The sequence below is a fragment of the Triticum aestivum genome, chromosome 6A, assembly GCF_018294505.1.
Source record: "Triticum aestivum cultivar Chinese Spring chromosome 6A, IWGSC CS RefSeq v2.1, whole genome shotgun sequence".
Classification (NCBI taxonomy): Eukaryota; Viridiplantae; Streptophyta; class Magnoliopsida; order Poales; family Poaceae; genus Triticum; species Triticum aestivum.
The window spans coordinates 582,034,367-582,057,153 of record NC_057809.1 but is presented as its reverse complement, the minus strand read 5'-3'; the positions used below and the strand labels follow the sequence as shown (position 1 = coordinate 582,057,153).

Here is a 22,787-nt window from a genome sequence, read left to right as displayed (position 1 = left end):
GACGGGGTGTGGAGGCGGCGGTGCGGCGGCGGGGCGGCGGCGGACGGACGGGAGGTCGCGGGCGGGCGGGCGGGAAAGGAAATGAAGTGGCGGTTGGGCGTTCGCGGGCGGCGGCTGGTTTTGGACCAGATGCATCTCGTGATGTATATTTGCATCGCGGGGTGTTGTATTTTACATCACGAGGAGACCGCGGTCCATCTTTTTTACATATGGACCGTCTATTAGAGCTGCGTATTTAGCCTCAGACGGTCCAAAAGTTAGTTATTTTTATATTTGGACCATCTATTGGAGATGCTCTAACGACGCGCGCCCGGCTAGCCGAAGCTTCGGCCGCCAAGCTGTACTTTTTCTTTTTCATAATGCAGTTACAAGTAAGTCGAGTACCCGATATATAACACTCGGTTTACCTTTTTGTATTTGTTTTCTTGGATTTCTATTTATTATAAATCCATTTTAAAGCACAAAGTACCTTTTTATTATAACGTAACCCTTCGCCTCTTGCAGCGATTCTACAAGCGATTAGGTTTTTTGGACCTTCCGCCGACTCTATAGCCGGCCCCTCCCATCTCCAGCAACCTTAGGGCCATGGAGGCGCGGTGAAACCCAATCCTTGCCGGCGGGAGGGTTGTTGTTCCGTTTTTAGGTGTTCCTTTGAGGTCGATTAAGGTTTATGTCCTTGTCAGGAAAGCATGGCGACGGCACCCTGAAGATGGAATAAGGTCCACCCCGCCTAGGCCTTGTCCTGGTGATCATCTAGCATCGTCGGAGGGCGTGTGGAGTTGTATCTCCGACGAATCTCGTGTGATTCTGTCGTTATTGGTCTTCGATGGATCTTCACAGATCTAGTGTTTGTTCGTCTGTCTACAAGTTGGATCCTTCCGTCTACGCTTCACTTCACCGACGACGGTTGTTTTTCTGGTGTGTTAGTATATATCATGGGGCTTTAGCACGACAATTCCCGACTGTGTACTGCAATAAGTTTTCCCGACTTTGGTGAGGGAGGGGCGATGACGACGACGCGCCTTTAGCTCGCTCCGGTGCTTGTGGTCGTCGTTAGGTGGTTTACCGACGTGGATGTAATTTTTGTTATTTCTAGTGTTCCTTGTACTGCCATGACATATGATGCATAGATTGATAGCATTAATCTTGACATGCATAGGTTAGTTAGTGGCATAGCTGGCCGCGTTGTGTAGATAGTCGAGTCAAATGCATGCACGGGTTAGTTAGTGGCTGCATGGATAAGTTGTTAGCTGGGAGGGATTCCAGGGTAGTTACCTGGGCGTGCGGTACGTGGAGTTAGTGGCCGAACCTGCCGGCTAGTTAGTACATGCGTGAGGCCATCCCCTTGCATATATGTTGCATATCAAGCAATGAGAAAGAAGCCGAGAGGGCTGGGCAAAAATGTAATGTTTGTGTGATCAAGGAGAAGAGCTCTCGGTAAAGCTGGTGCCGATGTCTTCCTTGGCGTGTGTGTGTGTGTATGTGTTGAGTTTTCTCATCATGTGTGTGTTCTTAAGAGAAACTACAAGTGAGAGTTGTGTGAGGGAGAAGAAGCGGCGCTGCGAGGAGGCGGCGCCAACATTCGGTATCAGAACCAGTTTGTTTTGGAGTGGTTCGCCATGTCGGAGGCGTGCCGGCGGTGGCGGAGTTCGCCGGCGGCTGCGCTATGCTTCGGGCCGTGTGTCGGTTTATGGAGGTGCGCAACGCGATGAGGAGGCCGCGGTGGCTGCGGCGGCACGGTGAGGAGGCCGTGGAGGACCTGCGTGGTGGCGGCTTCAACGACACACAACGGCATGGCGGCGTGGAGGAACTGCGCTGCGGTTGAAGCCGCAGAGGTGCAGGGCAATAAGCTGTGGCGGCGAGGCGGGCACGACCGGTGCGTGTTATGGGTGCGCACTGGACGCGTCAGGCGCGTCGGGACCGCGAGCGCGCGTACGAGCGTGTGGTTGACATTGGGAGGAGGCATATGTTGCCGTTGTGCTCGAGTCCGTGCTCGAGTTCGGCTACATCCTTCCGACGTTTGTCGCTGGCGGCTGCCATGGCAGACGCGGAGGCGGCGCGCAGTGAGCGTCTGGTGCAGTCGGGCTCGTCGGGCGCGTTAGATGCGCGCGGGACGTGCGGGACGCACTGGTGCGGTCGGACTCGTCGCGCGCGTCGGGTGTGCGTGGGACGTGCGGGACGCAGAGAGACGCCAGGCGTGTGTCGCCGGCAGAGAAGGAGCTCGGCGTGTGTCACCGGAGACGTGACGGAGCACGGTGCGACCGGCGTCGGTGCGCCAGGTCGGGTCCACGGGCTGGCTCACAGCTATGACGACGACAACGACACGAGCTGCATCAACTCCGGCGACGGCAGGTGCATGGCACGTCGCAGCGGACGCAGAGGCGCGTGATGATGTCGTGCGAAGGCGTTCAAGACGACGGTCGATGGCAAGGCATGTCAAGATTAGGAAGGAAATTGATAGCATTAATCCTGACATGCATAGGTTAGTTAGTGGCATAGCCGGCTGGGTCGTGTAGATAGTGAGTCAAATGCATGCACGGGTTAGTTAGTGGCTGTATGAATAAGTTGTTAGCTGGGAGGGATTCTAGGGTAGTTACCTGGGCGTGTGGTACGCGGAGTTAGTGGCCGAACCTGCCGGCTAGTTAGTACATGCGTGAGGCCATCCTCTTGTATATATGTTGCATATCAAGCAATGAGAAAGAAGCCGAGAGGGCTGGGCAAAAATGTAGTGTTTGTGTGACCAAGGAGGAGAGCTCTCGGCAAAGCTGGTGCTGGTATCTTTCTTGGCGTGTGCGTGTGTATGTGTTGAGTTTTCTCATCATGTGTGTGTTCTTAAAAGAAACTACAAGTGAGAGTTGTGTGAGGAAGAAAAAGAAGCGGCGCTGCGAGGAGGCGGCGCCAACATAGGTCGGATGTTTTCTCACAAAATAAAGTATATATTTCCACTTTTACTCTTCATTTGTGCTTTTGTATTGCATTTTTCTTCCCCCCTATCTTTTTCACCCATTCTCTCCTGGTAGTATTTCCATCACTTTTTTCCCGTCCTATGTTTCCCGGCCTATCTCTTTACCGCTACTTTCCCACTTTAAAAATTATGTACTGGCCTTTTACTCTTCACACCACGCTTTTATAACCATTATTAAGGCCCCATGCAAAATGAGAAGTGGTTTCGACCCTTCCTCACCCGATTTCACTCATCTACGTTTTTGACACGCCCCCACAACGTCTACCATGGCACTGGCGTTGTTGAATTTGCTCATCGCTCAGGTGATCCACATCTAGCCGAATGTTGCTAGCGATGTATGCAGTCACCATAAGGTTATAGAATGGGAGTGTGATAAACCATCACATCATCCGATTCCCCTTCAAGGATGGAGATGTGGACCTAGTGGGCGCCTTCTACCACAAGAGTAGTGTCGGCGGGGGCCGCATGGTGCAGCCTCCGCCACTCCTCTCCATGGTGGTTGCCCACCTGTTGGCAAGAGCGCCCCGATCGCACTGCAGACGTAGTTGTGCTTGCGTGAGGGCTTTACGTTGGGTCTCCATGGCCTTTATCTTCGGATCGTCACCGGCGTTCAACGTGTGAAGGACTCCAAGCTCAGCCATTGTGTCCGCTTCTGCCGCAGGCCCGGCTGCATTCGTACCATCGGGGCTGTGGGTGAATTGGCGCTTGGAGTGTTAGTGTTGGTGTTGACCATGAGGACCTCCAGTAGTGCTACTATTGAAGGGTGACTATCTGAGCTCTCGTCCTCCTCAAACTCATATTCATCCAAGATATGGAGGATGGACTCCACTTTCGCCACAAGCTAGTAAGTTGGGGTGGGCTTGTGGGTTGTTAATGTAGATCACAGGCAATGCCTGAGCATTGGCTCTTGTGCCTGGTGAAGTGCCGGGTTGTTGAGACGTGTCTTGCCGAATTGGTCGACGGTGAACTTCAGGCTCCCAAAGATGAGAACTTGGCCCTCGGAGAGGGAGAAATTAGGTCAAGGCAACCCACCGCATTGGCGGTGAAGCTCAGGGTGCCAGAGGTTCCCAACTTATTATGCTTGCAAGAAATGGGGTGTTGTGGGCCCTCCGCACTATTTTGCATGGATGTCGCCTTTTACAGTCGGCCATCTCCTTTCCTCTTGCACTGGTTCCATCTCTCTATCTCTCTCTCTCTCTCTCTCTCTCTCTCTGTGTGTGTGTGTGTGTGTGTGTGTGTGTGTGTGTGTTCACTTTGGCTCTCAGCTACCCATCGATGTTTCTACTGCCCCGACCCACCTATTCATGCGTGTGTACTCTACTCCGTTCTTGCGTATGATTTTGGTAGCCCTGCAAATCAAGGGGAGGAGGAGTAAAGTGTTGGCTGTGTTGGTTGCAGGTGTCGCTTGGTGCTATGCACAGTGTGTCTACTCTGCAGGGTGTTACACACTACCGTTCAGCTTTGAGCTACAACGCCGCACAACCCAGCAACTGCAGCACACGCTATACAGGGTGTCCACCCGCACAACACGGCCACCACAACTGTTGTGAGATATGGTACTTCTACGAAGTTGTGAATGGAAAGGAGCATTTGAGTGGCAGGGAAGTACGTCTGGCGGTATTAAAATTCTTGCACTTGACGTGTGCTTGGGGCTCATGCAGTCCATATAGAGTAGAAAATGCAAGATGAGTGCCAAACATGTTTTGGACTCCAAATTAAATTTAAGATCAGTTAGCTAGTCTTATTCCAACGAATGATATGATTAGTTAAGTTGTCTTAATCAACTTATTATGTTCGTGTTACACTCCTAGTCTCTACAAGTGGTCAGATCTAATCATTTTATATTGGTAGGCTACAAGGATTCTTAGCTATATTCTCTATAGGTGCCTACAATTATGTAAATCAACATAATCTAAAACTTAATGCTACGCTCCAAATAAAATTAAGTTTGTAGAAAGTTTATACATGCACTGAAAAGACGAAAATGAATTTATATACATTGTTCTCCAAAAGTTATAAATATACATAGGAATAGCATCGATAAAGAAATCTGTCAATATCAACATGCAAGCACATTCAGCATAACATCCGTGCACCAGACGCTAAGTACGCTTGATTTATAATATCTACCCACTAGACGTACTTCACCGCTACGATGGAGTCCATCTCTATCTCCTATACTTAAATACATGCATCAGACTATATAAGATACCTGGTTTCATTTGCAGAAACACAAAGCAGAGCACATATTGCAGACCAGCAGTAGCAAGCAGTCCATCAAACATACCATGGCCATCTCAAAAGCTTTGATCCTTAGCATCCTCGGGTGCCTCTGCTTCTGCAGTTCGGTCCTAGCAGCTCGGGAGCTCAACAATGACTTGTCAATGGTGGCAAGGCATGAGAGTTGGATGGTGCAGTACAACCGTGTGTACAAGGACACTACTGAGAAGACACATCGATTTGAGGTGTTCAGGGCCAATGTCGGGTTCATCGAGTCGTTTAACGCCGAGAACCACAAGTTCTATTTGGGCATCAATCAGTTCACTGACCTGACCAACGAGGAGTTCAAGGCACAAAGGCTAACAAGGGGTACAAACCAAGCTTGGAGAGGGTGCCTACCGGATTCAGGTACGAGAATGTAAGTCTCGATGCACTTCCGGAAACCATAGACTGGAGGACCAAAGGTGCAGTTACTCCTATCAAGGATCAGGGCCAATGTGGTGAGTATATTAAGGATAATGATGTATTGGATATATGTTTACTTTTTTGAGAATGTCATCTTATAGTATCTACCCAAACATCACCATGTGTAGGTTGTTGTTGGGCGTTTTCTGCTGTCGCTGCTACGGAGGGCATCGTTAAGCTCAAAACTGGCAAGCTAATATCACTGTCGGAGCAAGAGTTGGTGGATTGTGATGTCCATGGTGAAGACCAAGGTTGTGAAGGAGGACTCATGGACGATGCCTTTAAGTTCATTATCAAAAATGATGGTCTCACCACCGAGTCCAACTACCCATATACCGCGACAGATGACAAGTGCAAGAGTGGAACCAATGGTGCCGCAACCATCAAAAGCTATGAGGACGTTCCAACCAACAATGAGGGAGCCCTCATGCAAGCCGTCGCAAGTCAACCCGTCTCGGTAGCTGTAGATGGAGGAGATATGACGTTCCAATTTTACAAAGGTGGAGTAATGACTGGCTCATGTGGCACTGACCTAGACCATGGTATTGCAGCTATTGGTTATGGCAAGACCAGCGATGGCACAAAATATTGGTTGTTGAAGAATTCATGGGGAACAACATGGGGCGAGAACAGATATTTAAGAATGGAGAAGGACATTACCGACAAGAGAGGCATGTGTGGCCTTGCAATGGAGCCTTCTTACCTCACTGCATAGAAAGAGTGTCTCATGCTACATATCCTCATATGCACACAAATATCAAATAATTGCCCACATCGACTTTAATTAAGTATAGTTTGTATGTGTATCTAAATTATGTACAAATTTATGTCTTGTATAGTATTTAATTTTCCATGAATACAATGTAAATTATGTCACATATATAAGGGTTGATGAAGAATTTGTGTTAGCTATATGTTTCAGAGAAATTGAATTATGCTGCCTCTTGTGCTTTCATGTGTGTGTAATGAACTATTTGAGTAGTTCATATTTTTACGATAATCTTGGAACCATATAAACAATATGTGAAAATGATGGAGCTGATTTGTAAATAAAAGTTGAAGCCTGTAAATTCTTGAATCTTGAGGAAATGAATTATGACATACCATTCTCTCCCCCAATTACTGTTGTCCTGGTCCTTAAACCCTCAACACCAGAGCGTCCTCTCCCTGACCTACAAAGCCAGCCGCATGCCTCCTACATGTACTAAAATTTATTTAACAAACTAAAACTTGTGCTTTCATAGAGTTTTACGACGCGTTTGGTTCCGCACAAGTAATGTATTCATTGTAAGTCTCCAGGAAGCGCCGCGTCGGAATACTCTTACGTAATGCACGGATTGTTTGGTTCCTTTGTCTCAAACTGTTTTCTAACCCACGACGATTCGGGCGGTTACGATTTTGTGAAACGTTGTATCAGAAAGCGCGCTAACAAAAACCACGGTGGCCGAAACAAACGCTAGTTACGGTTTTAGAAACTGCTGGAATCGGAAGACACCCTTTTTCAGCGAACCAAACGCGTCGTTAGTGGTATGCAAAGGCGTGTTCAAGGACCCATTGTGAACATTGATGTTAATGTTATGTTTGTGCTGCGAGGTTCCAAACGTGGACAATCAATGTTCCAGCAAATTTGTAGCCCGCGCACAAGGCCGGATCGCAGGAAGACAACCATCGCATTTGCATATTGCGTCGGTGTCTCAACGTGCTCATTGCTGCGCGCGCTGCCCTCACCGACCATGGCAATCCACACGCACGTAGCCTTCGGACATCTTCCATCGATGGACGTTCTCTCCGAGTCTGAATGAGCACCAGAGATGTGTTCAGCAAAGCAGTGGTCCATGAATATATATAGCTGACTCGCTCGCAGAAGCAAAGAACATATTCCGAGCCATGCATGGACGATGGCAATCATGCACACACGTGAAAGATCTAACGGCAAACCATTGGAATAAAGATGAGGCACAATGTGCTTTGGGGCAGAGGAATAAGACAGAGAAAGCAACATATTATTAGGAGAAAAAGAGGAAGATAAAGATAAAACGAAAGCAACACATTCCAAAGAGAAAAAGGGAAAACATAAAAGATACAGCGTCTCTTATATTGTATAGTAAGACTGGTCGTGCGGGAGCCATAGCAAATGTGCTTGTCTATATATTACTAGTTCCCTGTTCCATGCTCTGCAGATATCAAAAACTAATCAACCAAGGCCAGGCGGTCAGCATCCACCTCGATTTCCGCTTGATCGCCCCTGGCTACGACGTACGAGGTACTCTCACCATTCCTTTATATAAAGTGTATTTGTTTTTTAAAATCAAACGAGTGCATGTTTAACTGAATTTTTAGAAAAAAATACATAAATATCCACAATACAAAATTGATATCACTTGATTCATGATGAAAAGTAGTTTCATATTTTATCTATTAGGTATTGTAGATGTTGTTGTTTTATTCAATAATCTTGGTCAAACATTCAAATATTTAACTTGCACGAAAATCAATACACCATATAATCTGGAAAGGAGGGAGTACGTTACCGTGTACTGACTTCACTATAGCCAACTACACCCTCCGTCTCATACTAATATAAGAACGTTTTTAACACTAGCTAGTAACTGTGTTGAGTACAGTTTGATCGTAGTTTTTTTAAATAGCGTGCTACCTTTGGAATTTAGTGCGGCTATAGCTATTTAAAACTTTGGTTTTGATTGTTTTTTCTCTTCATTTCATTTCCAACTTAATTATGTATGTGTCTCCCCCGAAATAGCATCATTTCTATTTGCATTGTGTCAACAGTTCTTTCATTAGCGTCTTCTTTTTTGTGTAAACCGGTTCTACTTAAATTTAAATTTACAGTCAGCGACCATGGCGACAGCTGAATCTTTGGAGTGCTCTGAGGACATCGTGAAAGAGTTTTCCAAGCGCATTAAAGGACAACTGTGGCGAGTGGACGCGATGCTGCTCCTCAACGCCATTTTTGCAGGAATCATAGTCGGAATATGTTGGGAAACGTAGTAATTTCAAAAAAATTCCTACGCACACGCAAGATCATGGTGATGCATAGCAACGAGAGGGGGAGAGTGTGATCTACGTACCCTTGTAGATCGGCAACGGAAGCGTTTGGTTGATGTAGTCGTACGTCTCCACGGCCCGACCGATCAAGCACCGAAACTACGGCACCTCCGAGTTCTAGCACACGTTCAGCTCGATGACGATCCCCGGACTCCGATCCAGCAAAGTGTCGGGGAAGAGTTCCGTCAGCACGACGGCGTGGTGACGATCTTGATGTACTACCTCGTAGGGCTTCGCCTAAGCACCGCTACAATATTATCGAGGACTATGGTGGAAGGGGGCACCGCACACGGCTAAGAATATGATCACGTGGATCAACTTGTGTGTCATGGGGTGCCCCCTGCCCCCGTATATAAAGGATCAAGGGGAGGAGGCCGGCCGGCCTCTATGGCGCGCCAAGGAGGAGTCCTCCTCCTAGTAGGAGTAGGACTCCTACTAGGAGGGGGAAAGAAGTGGGGAGGGAGAGGGAAAGGGGGGCGCCACCCCCCTCTCCTAGTCCAATTCGGACCAGGGGGGAGGAGGCGCGTGGCCCACCTTTGGCTGCCCCTCTCTCTCTCTCTCCACTAAGGCCCATATGGCCCATTACTTCTCCCGGGGGGGTTCCGGTAACCCTCCGGCTCTCCGGTTTTCTCTGAAATCACCCGGAACACTTCCGGTGTCCGAATATTGCCGTCCAATATATCAATCTTTATGTCTCGACCATTACGAGACTCCTCGTCATGTCCGTGATCACATCCGGGACTCCGAACTAACTTCGGTACTTCAAAACTCATAAACTCATAATATAACTGTCATCGAAACCTTAAGCGTGCGGACCCTACGGATTCGAGAACAATGTAGACATGACCGAGACACGTCTCCGGTCAATAACCAATAGCGGAACCTGGATGCTCATATTGGCTCCTACATATTCTACGAAGATCTTTATCGGTCAGACCGCATAACAACATACGTTGTTCCCTTTGTCATCGGTATGTTACTTGCCCGAGATTCGATCGTCGATATCTCAATACCTAGTTCAATCTCATTACCGGCAAGTCTCTTTACTCGTTCCGTAATACATCATCTCGGAACTAACTCATTAGTTGCAATGCTTGCAAGGCTTATGTGATGTGTATTACCAAGAGGGCCCAGAGATACCTCTCCGACAATCGGAGTGACAAATCCTAATCTCGAAATACGCCAACCCAACATGTACCTTTGGAGACACCTATAGAGCACCTTTATAATCACCCATTTACATTGTGACGTTTGGTAGCACACAAAGTGTTCCTCCGGCAAACGGGAGTTGCATAATCTCATAGTCATAGGAACATGTATAAGTCATGAAGAAAGCAATAGCAACATACTAAACGATCGGGTGCTAAGCTAATGGAATGGGTCATGTCAATCAGATCATTCACCTAATGATGTGATCCCGTTAATCAAATAACAACTCCTTGTTCATGGTTAGGAAACATAACCATCTTTGATTAACGAGCCAGTCAAGTAGAGGCATACTAGTGACACTCTGTTTGTCTATGTATTCACACATGTATTACGTTTCCGGTTAATACAATTCTAGCATGAATAATAAACATTTATCATGATATAAGGAAATAAATAATAACTTTATTATTGCCTCTAGGGCATATTTCCTTCAGTCTCCCACTTGCACTAGAGTCAATAATCTAGATTACACAGTAATGATTCTAACACCCATGGAGCCTTGGTATTGATAATGTTTTGCTCATGGAAGAGGCTTAGTCAACGGGTCTGCAACATTCAGATCCGTATGTATCTTGCAAATCTCTATGTCACCCACCTGGACTAGATCCCGGATGGAATTGAAGCGTCTCTTGATGTGCTTGGTTCTCTTGTAAAAGATGGATTCCTTTGCCAAGGCAATTGCACCAGTATTGTCACAAAAGATTTTCATTGGACCCGATGCACTAGGTATGACACCTAGATCGGATATGAACTCCTTCATCCCGACTCCTTCATTTGCTGCTTCCGAAGCAACTATGTACTCTGCTTCACATGTAGATCCCGCTACAACTCTTTGTTTAGAACTGCACCAACTGACAGCTCCACCGTTTAATGTAAACACGTATCCGGTTTGCGATTTAGAATCTCCGGATCAGTGTCAAAGCTTGCATCAACGTAACCTTTTACGATGAGCTCTTTGTCACCTCCATATATGAGAAACATATCCTTAGTCCTTTTCAGGTATTTCAGGATGTTCTTGACCACTGTCCAGTGATCCACTCCTGGATCACTTTGGTACCTTCCTGCTAGACTTATAGCAAGGCACACATCAGGTCTGGTACACAACATTGCATACACGATAAAGCCTATGGCTGAAGCATAGGGAACATCTTTCATTTTCTCTCTATCTTCTGCAGTGGTCGGGCATTGAGTCTTACTCAACTTCACACCTTGTAACATAGGCAAGAACCCTTTCTTTGCTTGATCCATTTTGAACTTCTTCAAAATTTTGTCAAGATATGTGCTTTGTGAAAGTCCAATTAAGCGTCTTGATCTATCTCTATAGATCTTAATGCCTAATATGTAAGCAGCTTCACCGAGGTCTTTCATTGAAAAACTCTTATTCAAGTATCCCTTTATGCTATCCAGAAATTCTATATCATTTTCAATTAGTAATATGTCATCCATATATAATATCAGAAATGCTACAGAGCTCCCACTCACTTTCTTGTAAATACATGCTTCTCCAAAAGTCTGTATAAAACCAAATGCTTTGATCACACTATCAAAGCGTTTATTCCAACTCCGAGAGGCTTGCACCAGTCCATAAATGGATCGCTGGAGCTTGCACACTTTGTTAGCTCCCTTTGGATCGACAAAACCTTCTGGTTGCATCATATACAACTCTTCTTCCAGAAATCCATTCAGGAATGCAGTTTTGACATCCATCTGCCAAATTTCATAATCATAAAATGCGGCAATTGCTAACATGATTCGGATAGACTTAAGCATCGCTACGGGTGAGAAGGTCTCATCGTAGTCAATCCCTTGAACTTGCCGAAAACCTTTTGCGACAAGTCGAGCTTTGTAGACAGTAATATTACCGTCAGCGTCAGTCTTCTTCTTGAAGATCCATTTATTCTCAATTGCTTGCCGATCATCGGGCAAGTCAACCAAAGTCCATATTTTGTTCTCATACATGGATCCCATCTCAGATTTCATGGCTTCAAGCCATTTTGCGGAATCTGGGCTCACCATCGCTTCTTCATAGTTCGTAGGTTCATCATGATCTAGTAGCATGACTTCCAGAACAGGATTACCGTACCACTCTGGCGCGGATCTCACTCTGGTTGATCTACGAGGTTCAGTAGTATCTTGTTCTGAAGTTTCATGATCATCATCATTAGCTTTCTCACTAACTAGTGTAGGTGTCACGGAAACATGTTTTTGTGATGCACTACTTTCCAATAAGGGAGTAGGTACAGTTACCTCATCAAGTTCTACTTTCCTCCCACTCACTTCTTTCGAGAGAAACTCCTTCTCCAAAAAGTTTTCGAACTTAGCAACAAAAGTCTTGCCTTCGGATCTGTGATAGAAGGTGTATCCAATAGTCTCCTTTGGATATCCTATGAAGACACATTTCTCCGATTTGGGTTCGAGCTTATCAGGTTGAAGCTTTTTCACATAAGCATCGCAGCCCCAAACTTTCAGAAACGACAACTTTGGTTTCTTGCTAAACCATAGTTCATAAGGCGTCCTCTCAACGGATTTTGATGGTGCCCTATTTAACGTGAATGCGGCCGTCTCCAAAGCATAACCCCAAAATGATAGCGGTAAATCAGTAAGAGACATCATAGATCGCACCATATTTAGTAAAGTACAATTACGACGTTCGGACACACCATTACGCTGTGGTGTTCCGGGTGGCGTGAGTTGCGAAACTATTCCACAATTTTTCAAATATACACCAAACTCGTAACTCAAATATTCTCCTCCACGATCAGATCATAGGAATTTTATTTTCTTGTTATGATGATTTTCAACTTCACTCTGAAATTCTTTGAACTTTTCAAATGTTTCAGACTTGTGTTTCATTAAGTAGATATACCCATATCTGCTTAAGTCATCTGTGAAGGTGAGAAAATAACGATATCCGCCACGAGCCTCAACGTTCATCGGACCACATACATCTGTATGTATAATTTCCAACAGATCTGTTGCTCTCTCCATAGTACCGGAGAACAGTGTTTTAGTCATCTTGCCCATGAGGCACGGTTCGCAAGTACCAAGTGATTCATAACCAAGTGGTTCCAAAAGTCCATCAGTATGGAGTTTCTTCATGCGCTTTACACCGATATGACCTAAACGGCAGTGCCACAAATAAGTTGCACTATCATTATCAACTCTGTATCTTTTGGCTTCAACACTATGAATATGTGTGTCACTACTATCGAGATTCAACAAAAATAGACCACTCTTTAAGGGTGCATGACCATAAAAGATATTACTCATATAAATAGAACAACCATTATTCTCAGATTTAAATGAATAACCGTCTCGCATCAAACAAGATCCAGATATAATGTTCATGCTTAACGCTGGCACGAAATAACACTTATTTAGGTCTAATATTAATCCCGAAGGTAGATGTAGAGGTAGCGTGCCGACTGCGATCACATCGACTTTGGAACCGTTTCCCACGCGCATCGTCACCTCGTCCTTAGCCAATCTTCGCTTAATCCGTAGTCCCTGTTTCGAGTTGCAAATATTAGCAACAAAACCAGTATTAAATACCCAGGTGCTACTGCGAGAATTAGTAAGGTACGCATCAATAACATGTATATCACATATACCTTTGTTCACCTTGCCATCCTTCTTATCCGCCAAATACTTGGGGCAGTTCCGCTTCCAGTGACCAGTCTGTTTGCAGTAGAAGCACTCAGTTTCAGGCTTAGGTCCAGGTTTGGGTTTCTTCTCTTGAGTAGCAACTTGCTTGCTGTTCTTTTTGAAGTTCCCCTTCTTCTTCCCTTTGCCCTTTTTCTTGAAACTAGTGGTCTTGTTGACCATCAACACTTGATGCTCCTTCTTGATTTCTACCTCCGCAGCTTTCAGCATTGCGAAGAGCTCGGGAATAGTCTTATTCATCCCTTGCATATTATAGTTCATCACGAAGCTCTTGTAGCTTGGTGACAGTGATTGGAGAATTCTGTCAATGACACAATCATCTGGAAGATTAACTCCCAATTGAATCAAGTGATTATTATACCCAGACATTTTGAGTATATGCTCACTGACAGAACTGTTCTCCTCCATCTTGCAGCTATAGAACTTATTGGAGACTTCATATCTCTCAATCTGGGCATTTGCTTGAAATATTAACTTCAACTCCCGGAACATCTCATACGCTCCATGACGTTCAAAACGTCGTTGAAGTCCCGATTCTAAGCCGTAAAGCATGGCACACTGAACTATCGAGTAGTCATCAGCTTTGCTCTGCCAGACGTTCATAACATCTGGTGTTGCTCCAGCAGCAGGCCTGGCACCCAGCGGTGCTTCCAGGACATAATTCTTCTATGCAGCAATGAGGATAATCCTCAAGTTACGGACCTAGTCCGTGTAATTGCTACCATTATCTTTCAACTTTGCTTTCACAAGGAACGCATTAAAATTCAACGGAACAACAGCACGAGCCATCTATCTACAATCAAGCATAAACAAGCAAGATACTATCAGGTACTAAGTTTCATGATAAATTTAGATTCAATTAATTTACTTAAAGAACTCCCACTTAGATAGACATCCCTCTAATCCTCTAAGTGATTACGTGATCCAAATCAACTAAACCATGTCCGATCATCACATGAGATGGAGTAGTTTCATTGGTGAACATCACTATGTTGATCATATCTACTATATGATTCACGCTCGACCTTTCGGTCTCCGTGTTCCGAGGCCATATCTGTATATGCTTGGCTTGTCAAGTATAACCTGAGTATTCCGCGTGTGCAACTGTTTTGCACCCGTTGTATTTGAACGTAGAGCCTATCACACCCGATCATCACGTGGTGTCTCAGCACGAAGAACTTTCGCAACGATGCATACTTAGGAAGAACACTTCTTGATAATTAGTGAGAGATCATCTTATAATGCTACCGTCAATCAAAGCAAGATAAGATGCATAAAAGATAAACATCACATGCAATCAATATAAGTGATATGATATGGCCATCATCATCTTGTGCTTGTGATCTCCATCTTCGAAGCACCGTCGTGATCACCATCGTCACCGGCACGACACCTTGATCTCCATCGTAGCATCGTTGTCGTCTCGCCAATCTTATGCTTCCACGACTATCGCTACCGCTTAGTGATAAAGTAAAGCATTACAGCGCGATTGCATTGCATACAATAAAGCGACAACCATATGGCTCCTGCCAGTTGCCGATAACTTGGTTACAAAACATGATCATCTCATACAATAAAATTTAGCATCATGTCTTGACCATATCACATCACAACATGCCCTGCAAAAACAAGTTAGACGTCCTCTACTTTGTTGTTGCAAGTTTTACGTGGCTGCTACGGGTTTAAGCAAGAACCAATCTTACCTACGCATCAAAACCACAACGATAGTTTGTCAAGTTGGTGCTGTTTTAACCTTCACAAGGACCGGGCGTAGCCACACTCGGTTCAACTAAAGTTGGAGAAACTGTCACCCGCAAGCCACCTATGTGCAAAGCACGTCGGGAGAACCGGTCTCGCTTAAGCATACGCGTAATGTCGGTCCGGGCCGCTTCGTCCAACAATACCACCGAACCAAAGTATGACATGCTGGTAATCAGTATGACTTATATCGCCCACAACTCACTTGTGTTCTACTTGTGCATATAACATCAACATATAAAACCTAGACTCGGATGCCACTGTTGGGGAACGTAGTAATTTCAAAAAAATTCCTACGCACACGCAAGATCATGGTGATGCATAGCAACGAGAGGGGAGAGTGTGATCTACGTACCCTTGTAGATCGACAACGGAAGCGTTTGGTTGATGTAGTCGTACGTCTCCACGGCCCGACCGATCAAGCACCGAAACTACGACACCTCCGAGTTCTAGCACACGTTCAGCTCGATGACGATCCCCGGACTCCGATCCAGCAAAGTGTCAGGGAAGAGTTCCGTCAGCACGACGGCGTGGTGACGATCTTGATGTACTACCGTCGTAGGGCTTCGCCTAAGCACCGCTACAATATTATCGAGGACTATGGTGGAAGGGGGCACCGCACACGGCTAAGAATATGATCACGTGGATCAACTTGTGTGTCATGGGGTGCCCCCTGCCCCCGTATATAAAGGATCAAGGGGAGGAGGCCGGCCGACCTCTATGGCGCGCCAAGGAGGAGTCCTCCTCCTAGTAGGAGTAGGACTCCTACTAGGAGGGGGAAAGAAGTGGGGAGGGAGAGGGAAAGGGGGGCGCCGCCCCCCTCTCCTAGTCCAATTCGGACCAGGGGGAGGAGGCGCGTGGCCCACCTTTGGCTGCCCCTCTCTCTCTCTCCACTAAGGCCCATATGGCCCATTACTTCTCCCGGGGGGTTCCGGTAACCCTCCGGCTCTCCGGTTTTCTCCGAAATCACCCGGAACACTTCCGGTGTCCGAATATTGCCGTCCAATATATCAATCTTTATTTCTCGACCATTTCGAGACTCCTCGTCATGTCCGTGATCACATCCGGGACTCCGAACTAATTTCAGTACATCAAAACTCATAAACTCATAATATAACTGTCATCGAAACCTTAAGCGTGTGGACCCTACGGGTTCGAGAACAATGTAGACATGGCCGAGACACGTCTCTGGTCAATAACCAATAGCGGAACCTGGATGCTCATATTGGCTCCTACATATTCTACGAAGATCTTTATCGGTCAGACCGCATAACAACATACGTTGTTCCCTTTGTCATCGGTATGTTACTTGCCCGAGATTCGATCATCGGTATCTCAATACCTAGTTCAATCTCGTTACTGGCAAGTCTCTTTACTCGTTCCGTAATACATCATCTCGCAACTAACTCATTAGTTTCAATGCTTGCAAGGCTTATGTGATGTGTATTACCAAGAGGGCCCAGAGATACCTCTCCGACAATCGGAGTGACAAATCCTAATCTCGAAATACGCCAACCCAACATGTACCTTTGGAGACACCTGTAGAGCACCTTTATAATCACCCATTTACGTTGTGACATTTGGTAGCACACAAAGTGTTCCTCCGGCAAACGGGAGTTGCATAATCTCATAGTCATAGGAACATGTATAAGTCATGAAGAAAGCAATAGCAACATACTAAACGGTCGGGTGCTAAGCTAATGGAATGGGTCATGTCAATCAGATCATTCACCTAATGATGTGATCCCATTAATCAAATAACAACTCCTTGTTCATGGTTAGGAAACATAACCATCTTTGATTAACGAGCTAGTCAAGTAGAGGCATACTAGTGACACTCTGTTTGTCTAAGTATTCACACATGTATTATGTTTCCGGTTAATACAATTCTAGCATGAATAATAAACATTTATCATGATATAAGGAAATAAATAATAACTTTATTATTTCCTCTAGGGCATATTTCCTTCAGAATAGGCGCCTTTGGCCATCGTTATCGTCACTATGGCTTCACCCGCTATCTCTTGCTGGGGGCAACCACCTTGTTCCTACCCATCATATCTTATGTCCTCTCCACACTTGGCTCCACGGGTGATATGTTTGATATTGTTCTCAAACATGAATTGGTAGCCAGTTGCTGGGCAAACGGCATGCACTCATACATGGCCATAGCATCTGCCTGCCTTGTTCTGATTTCTGCTATCAATACAAGCCTGATAGTTGCTACTGACGATCGAGAAGATCGAAGTGTACACCCCCCTTCGAACTTCTTGTTCAAGGAATTTGGATAGTTTACCTAGCCATCCCCTCCTTTGATCTTCCTGGTAGACCTTTTATGGAAATAAGACTTTATCTCAGAATAATACCTTTTTCTCTTATTTATGCCAAAATGGCACTGAAATGTTATGCATTTCTAAAGGCTCGGAGATCCTTTGCACTCGGACGCAATCCTCGTCTTATTGTTGGATATATGCAGCAACTGCTGCAAGAAGAAGGAGATGATCAACATGGTGAGGAGGATGTGAATGTGCCTCCACCACCACTTGTAGTTACGGGTGAGGACAAACGACAAGTAGAGAAGCAACCTCGACCTCATGGTTACATGTTCAGAAATAACATGAAGGCACATCAAGATGGCAACTTGGTGACCATTGACAGAGTTTGGCAGTTGGACAACATGTTTTTGATGCCAATGCCACAACGACTGAAAGATATATGCTTGTCATTTGCATTATTCAAATTGCTAAGGTGTCGATTTGCAAGGTACAAACTCGCCGACGTTATCACTAAGGATACCATCAAATTCGTCAAAAGCATCTTGCTAGAGGATGGTGAACATGAAAGAGCGTTCAGGATGATTGCAGATGAGCTTTATTTTCTTCATGATTATTATGATTCACCACTCCCAGTCCTCTACTCAGGTAGCTGGTTTACTACAACATCAAGTATGGTCATCTCACTCTTGAGCATATGTTACTGCATACTTTATGTTCTGGACGTCATCAAAGAAGCTAGGATACCATGGGATTTTCCTTAGGTGAAGGCCACAATTACTTGCATGTACTTCTGTACTACGAACAAACTCGGGATGCTTAGCGAGCAACCAATATGGTTTGGACGTGTGCATTTTGATCTAGTGCCAGGGCTGTTACTCGTTGTGTTCGTCGTGGTTGCTGAGGCGAGGGACATTGCTTCCCACATATGCTCCAACTGGACCAAGGTAATCCTCACCTGCCACTGTGTGCGCCGTGCCTCCTTGAAGCTTTCTCCCGTTGTCCCGAAATGGGTCGGCCGTTTGTTGAGATGCAGATGTGACAGGCTGATGATGCATTGGAACGACAAAATGAGACAAAGCTCATTGTTGCTGCTTCACCCAAGGCAATTTCACCAACTTGTTTTACCTGGCTGCCTCCTTCGTTTGCTTGACCGAAAGAAGAAGAATGTTGAAGTACCAACGGTAGTGAAGGCTTGCATCATTGATGCCCTGAGAAGCACAAGCAGTGGAGGCCTAAGAAAAGGCACAACTTCCCTGTGCCAGAGCCAAGACGACCGAAGCTTACTCTGGGCCTGCAACAGTCGCAAAGGTACATCTGACACCATACTTGTGTGGCACATCGCCACCACCATCCTTGAGGTGAGGCACCCACACCACCAACATGACGACCCTCCTCAGCAAACACCAACACCGCAAGGTGGCCGACCTTCTTCTGCTTCTATTTCTGACAAGACGACAGCTGCCACACATCTGTCACGCTATTGCGCCTATTTGGTGGCATCTTTCCCAGAGCTACTTCCTGATGATGATACATGGAGCGAGGACCTCTACAACAAAGTCAAGAATGACGCCGACCAAGCCCTCACCACCAGAAGCGGCGGCATTGCGGTGTCATCCCTGTCGCCGGAAGCTGGATACCTAAGGTTGATACAGTTGCTGGGCGCTACACAGAATCATGAGCTGCTCAAAGATGCCGCCAAGCTCGCGGCGCAGCTTGGGGAGCTGACCGAAGGCGAGGAGATGGCGTGGGAGTTGCTGGCCGGGTTTTGGTCGGAGTTGATCCTTTACCTGGCTCCGTCAGACAACCTCAAAGGGCACCTGCAGGCCGTCAATCGGGGCGGCGAGCTGATCACGCTCCTCTGGGCCTTGCTCACCCACATCGGGATGATCGACAGGCCCGGCGACATCGCTGCAAGTGCTCTAGCCACTGGTGTTTAAGTTTGCTCTTCCTATTCATGCACACGTTGATAAGCATGCTTAGATGTGGATTTCAGTTCCTTTCGTTGTTCTCTTGGTTGTGAGTGTGTTTACTGAAAAAGGCTTTCGCCCCGCTTTATATTATAAAGCCAACCGCACAATAAACATCCAACACAGACCAACACACCACAAACACACACACACGGAGGTCCATAGGAACCACAATAGTACACCAAAGGGTCATAGCTGAGGGCACAGCACAACAAGCCCTAAAACAAAAAGACGCACGCCACAATCCACATAGATGCCAGGCGGACTAATCAGGCTCAGGGGGAGGAGGCGGCAGCGGGGGATCCAAGCGGAGCGCCATCGAGTGGAGATCGGAGAGGAGGGCGGTGATGACGTCCCAGTCCTGGGGGCGGCTAAGCGACCGCCAAAGCTGCAGGTAGCCACACAGTTTAAAGATTGCATCAGTCGCACGACGAAGGGGCACCTTCTGAATAACAAGCTTATTACGGATGTTCCAAAGCGTCCAGGCAAGAATCCCTACGCACAGCCATCTAATATGGCGGTAGCGGGCAGGGCAGGCGTTAAGCTCAGCAAGCAGGTCGGGGAAGTTGGTATTACACCACTGTCCACCAACCGTTTCGCGGAAGCAGGCCCAAAGAAACTGGGCAGAGTGGCACGAGAAAAAGATGTGGTTAGCATCCTCAACGGTGCCACAGATGGGGCACATTCCATCACCCGGGCCATTCCGCTTGAGGACCTCAACACCAGAGGGGAGCCGGCCACGGATCCATTGCCATAGGAAGATCCTGATCTTCAGCGGGAGACGGATATCCCAGATCAGGCTAAATGGTTCCGGGGCCAACGAGGGTGCAATGGCACCGTATAAGGATTTCATGGAGAAATGCCCGGAATGCTCGAGGTGCCAGGACAGGACGTCCCGGTCCTCCGCCACCTCCATCGGCAGCAGGGCAATGTCCTGGAGGAGGGAGTCCCAGGCGGCCACCTCAGGGGGACCAAACGGGCGCTGGAAGGCGAGACGCGCTAAGTCAATAAGGGCCGTCTCGACCGAGACTCGAGGGTCAACCGCAATGGCAAATAGCTCAGGGAAACGCACCGCCAGGGGGGCATCCCCTAGCCAACGGTCGAACCAAAACAGGGTCGAGGCTCCGGAGCCAACAGATATAGAGGTGCCAATGCGTAGTACGGGCAGGAGCTGGATCACAGACTGCCAGAACTAGGAACCGCCCTACGTTGGCAAAAGGCGAGAGGCTGGCCACGAAGGTATTTATTGCGGATGATGGTGAGCCAGAGGCCTCCCTCCCCGTTGGCAATACGCCACAGCCAGCGAGTCAGGAGGGCAATGTTCATGCGTTGGGAAGAGAGGATCCCAAGACCCCCCTGTTCTTTGGGCTTGCAAATGTCGGACCAGCCTACCATGTGGTACTTCTGTTTGCCATCCTCGCCAGCCCAGAAGAACCTCGATTGGTATTTGTCCACCTCCTGGTGGAGGGTCTCATGAAGGCAGTAGAAGCTCAAGAGGAACCAAAGGAGGCTCGCCAGCGAGGAATTGATAAGGATCACCCTGGCGGCCTTCGACAGCCAGCGGCCCCTCCAGGGTTCAACCCTGTGCTGCATCCTAGTCACCGTCGGTCGAAGATCCGCGACGGTGAATCTGGAGTCACTAATGGGCACCCCCAAGTAAGTGGTGGGGAAGGTGCCCAGGCGGCAGTTAAGCCGGTCAGCAATGGACAAGGCTTCGTCCGGGTTGTAGCCAAGGACCATCACTTCGCTCTTGTCGAAGTTAATGGTGAGTCCGGACATTTGTTGGAAGCATAGAAGAAGGAACTTTAGGTTGGCGATGTCGGAAGTGGAGCCTTCAACCATGATAATGGTGTCGTCCGCATACTGGAGGAGGGAGACCCCTCTCGCACCAACAAGGTGAGGAACCACGCCCCGAATATGGCCGCAGGCCTTGGCCTTATCCAGGATGACAGCAAGGGCATCGACCACCATGTTAAAGAGAAACGGGGAGAACGGGTCTCCTTGGCGCACCCCGTATAAGGTGGGGAAGTAGGCCCCGATCTCACCGTTGATGTTGACCGCCGTCCGGCCGCAGGTGACGAGTTGCATAACCCGTGTCACCCAGCGGTCGTCGAAGCCTTTCCGAAGCAAAACTTCCCGAAGGAAGGGCCAGTGAACCGTGTTGTAGGCCTTGTGGAAGTCGAGCTTAAGGAACACCGCGCGGAGGTGTTTCGCTCGAACTTCATGGAGGACTTCGTGGAAGACTAACACCCCATCCAAAATATATCGGCCTTTTATGAAGGCAGACTGGTTGGGGTGGGTAATAGAATCTGCAAGCAGGGTCACCCTATTGGCGTACCCCTTGGCCAGGATCCTAAAGATCACGTTGATGGGACGAAACTGGCGGATGTCCGAGGCCCTAGGGACTTTAGGGATGAGGGTAATGATCCCATAGTTCAGGTGCCCCAGGTCCATGGTCCCAGAGAAGAACTCATCGAAGAGGGCCATGACCTCCGGCTTAATGGTCTGCCAGAATGTTTTAAAGAACAAAACCGACAGTCCATCCGGGCCCGGGGCCGAGGAGGGGTTCATTCCTTTGATCGCCGTAAGGACTTCCTCCTCCGAGAAAGGTGCCACTAGAGCGCCATTGGCCTCGACGGAGACAAGCTGGTCTCCCGACCAGGTATCGGGGGCCAGTGTAGCCCCACCCCGAGGGGTGGGGGTAAAAAGGGCTTTATAAAAGCCATCTACGTGCGCCTGGATGTCCGATGGACGAACAAGCTGAGTGTCGTCCGTCCACAAGGAATGAATGGAGTTGCGGCACCGCCGGCCGTTGGCAATCGCCTGGAAGTAGGCCGTGTTGGCGTCGCCCTGAAGTACCCAATGTTGGGTGCCGTGCAACCGCCAGTAGGCCTCCTTGTCAGAGTAGATGGCCGAGAGCTGGTCCCCGAGATTGTATCGCAACATCCACTCATCTGGGGAGATCCCGGACATGTCTGCCCGGGCGTCCAGGGCCTGGATATCGCTTAAGATGGCCTTCTTGCGCTCACGAATATCCCGGCCAAGATTCGCACCCCAGCCCTTCATAAACTGGCGGGCTAGCTTGGCACAAAACTGCCAGGAGTCAATCGCGGACATGGAGCGGTGGGGGGAGACGCGCATGGCGGCCCACTTGGCCGCAACCGCCTCACGGAACCCGGCTTGGTTGAGCCAGAATGC

The 22,787-nt window shown here is 47.6% G+C and overlaps 1 pseudogene; it reads left to right on the top strand.

Annotated features, from left to right (window-relative positions):
* The first annotated feature begins 5,215 nt into the window (after window positions 1–5,215).
* On the top strand, window positions 5,216–6,365 carry LOC123131136 (senescence-specific cysteine protease SAG39-like; annotated as a pseudogene).
* Window positions 6,366–22,787: the final 16,422 nt, after the last annotated feature.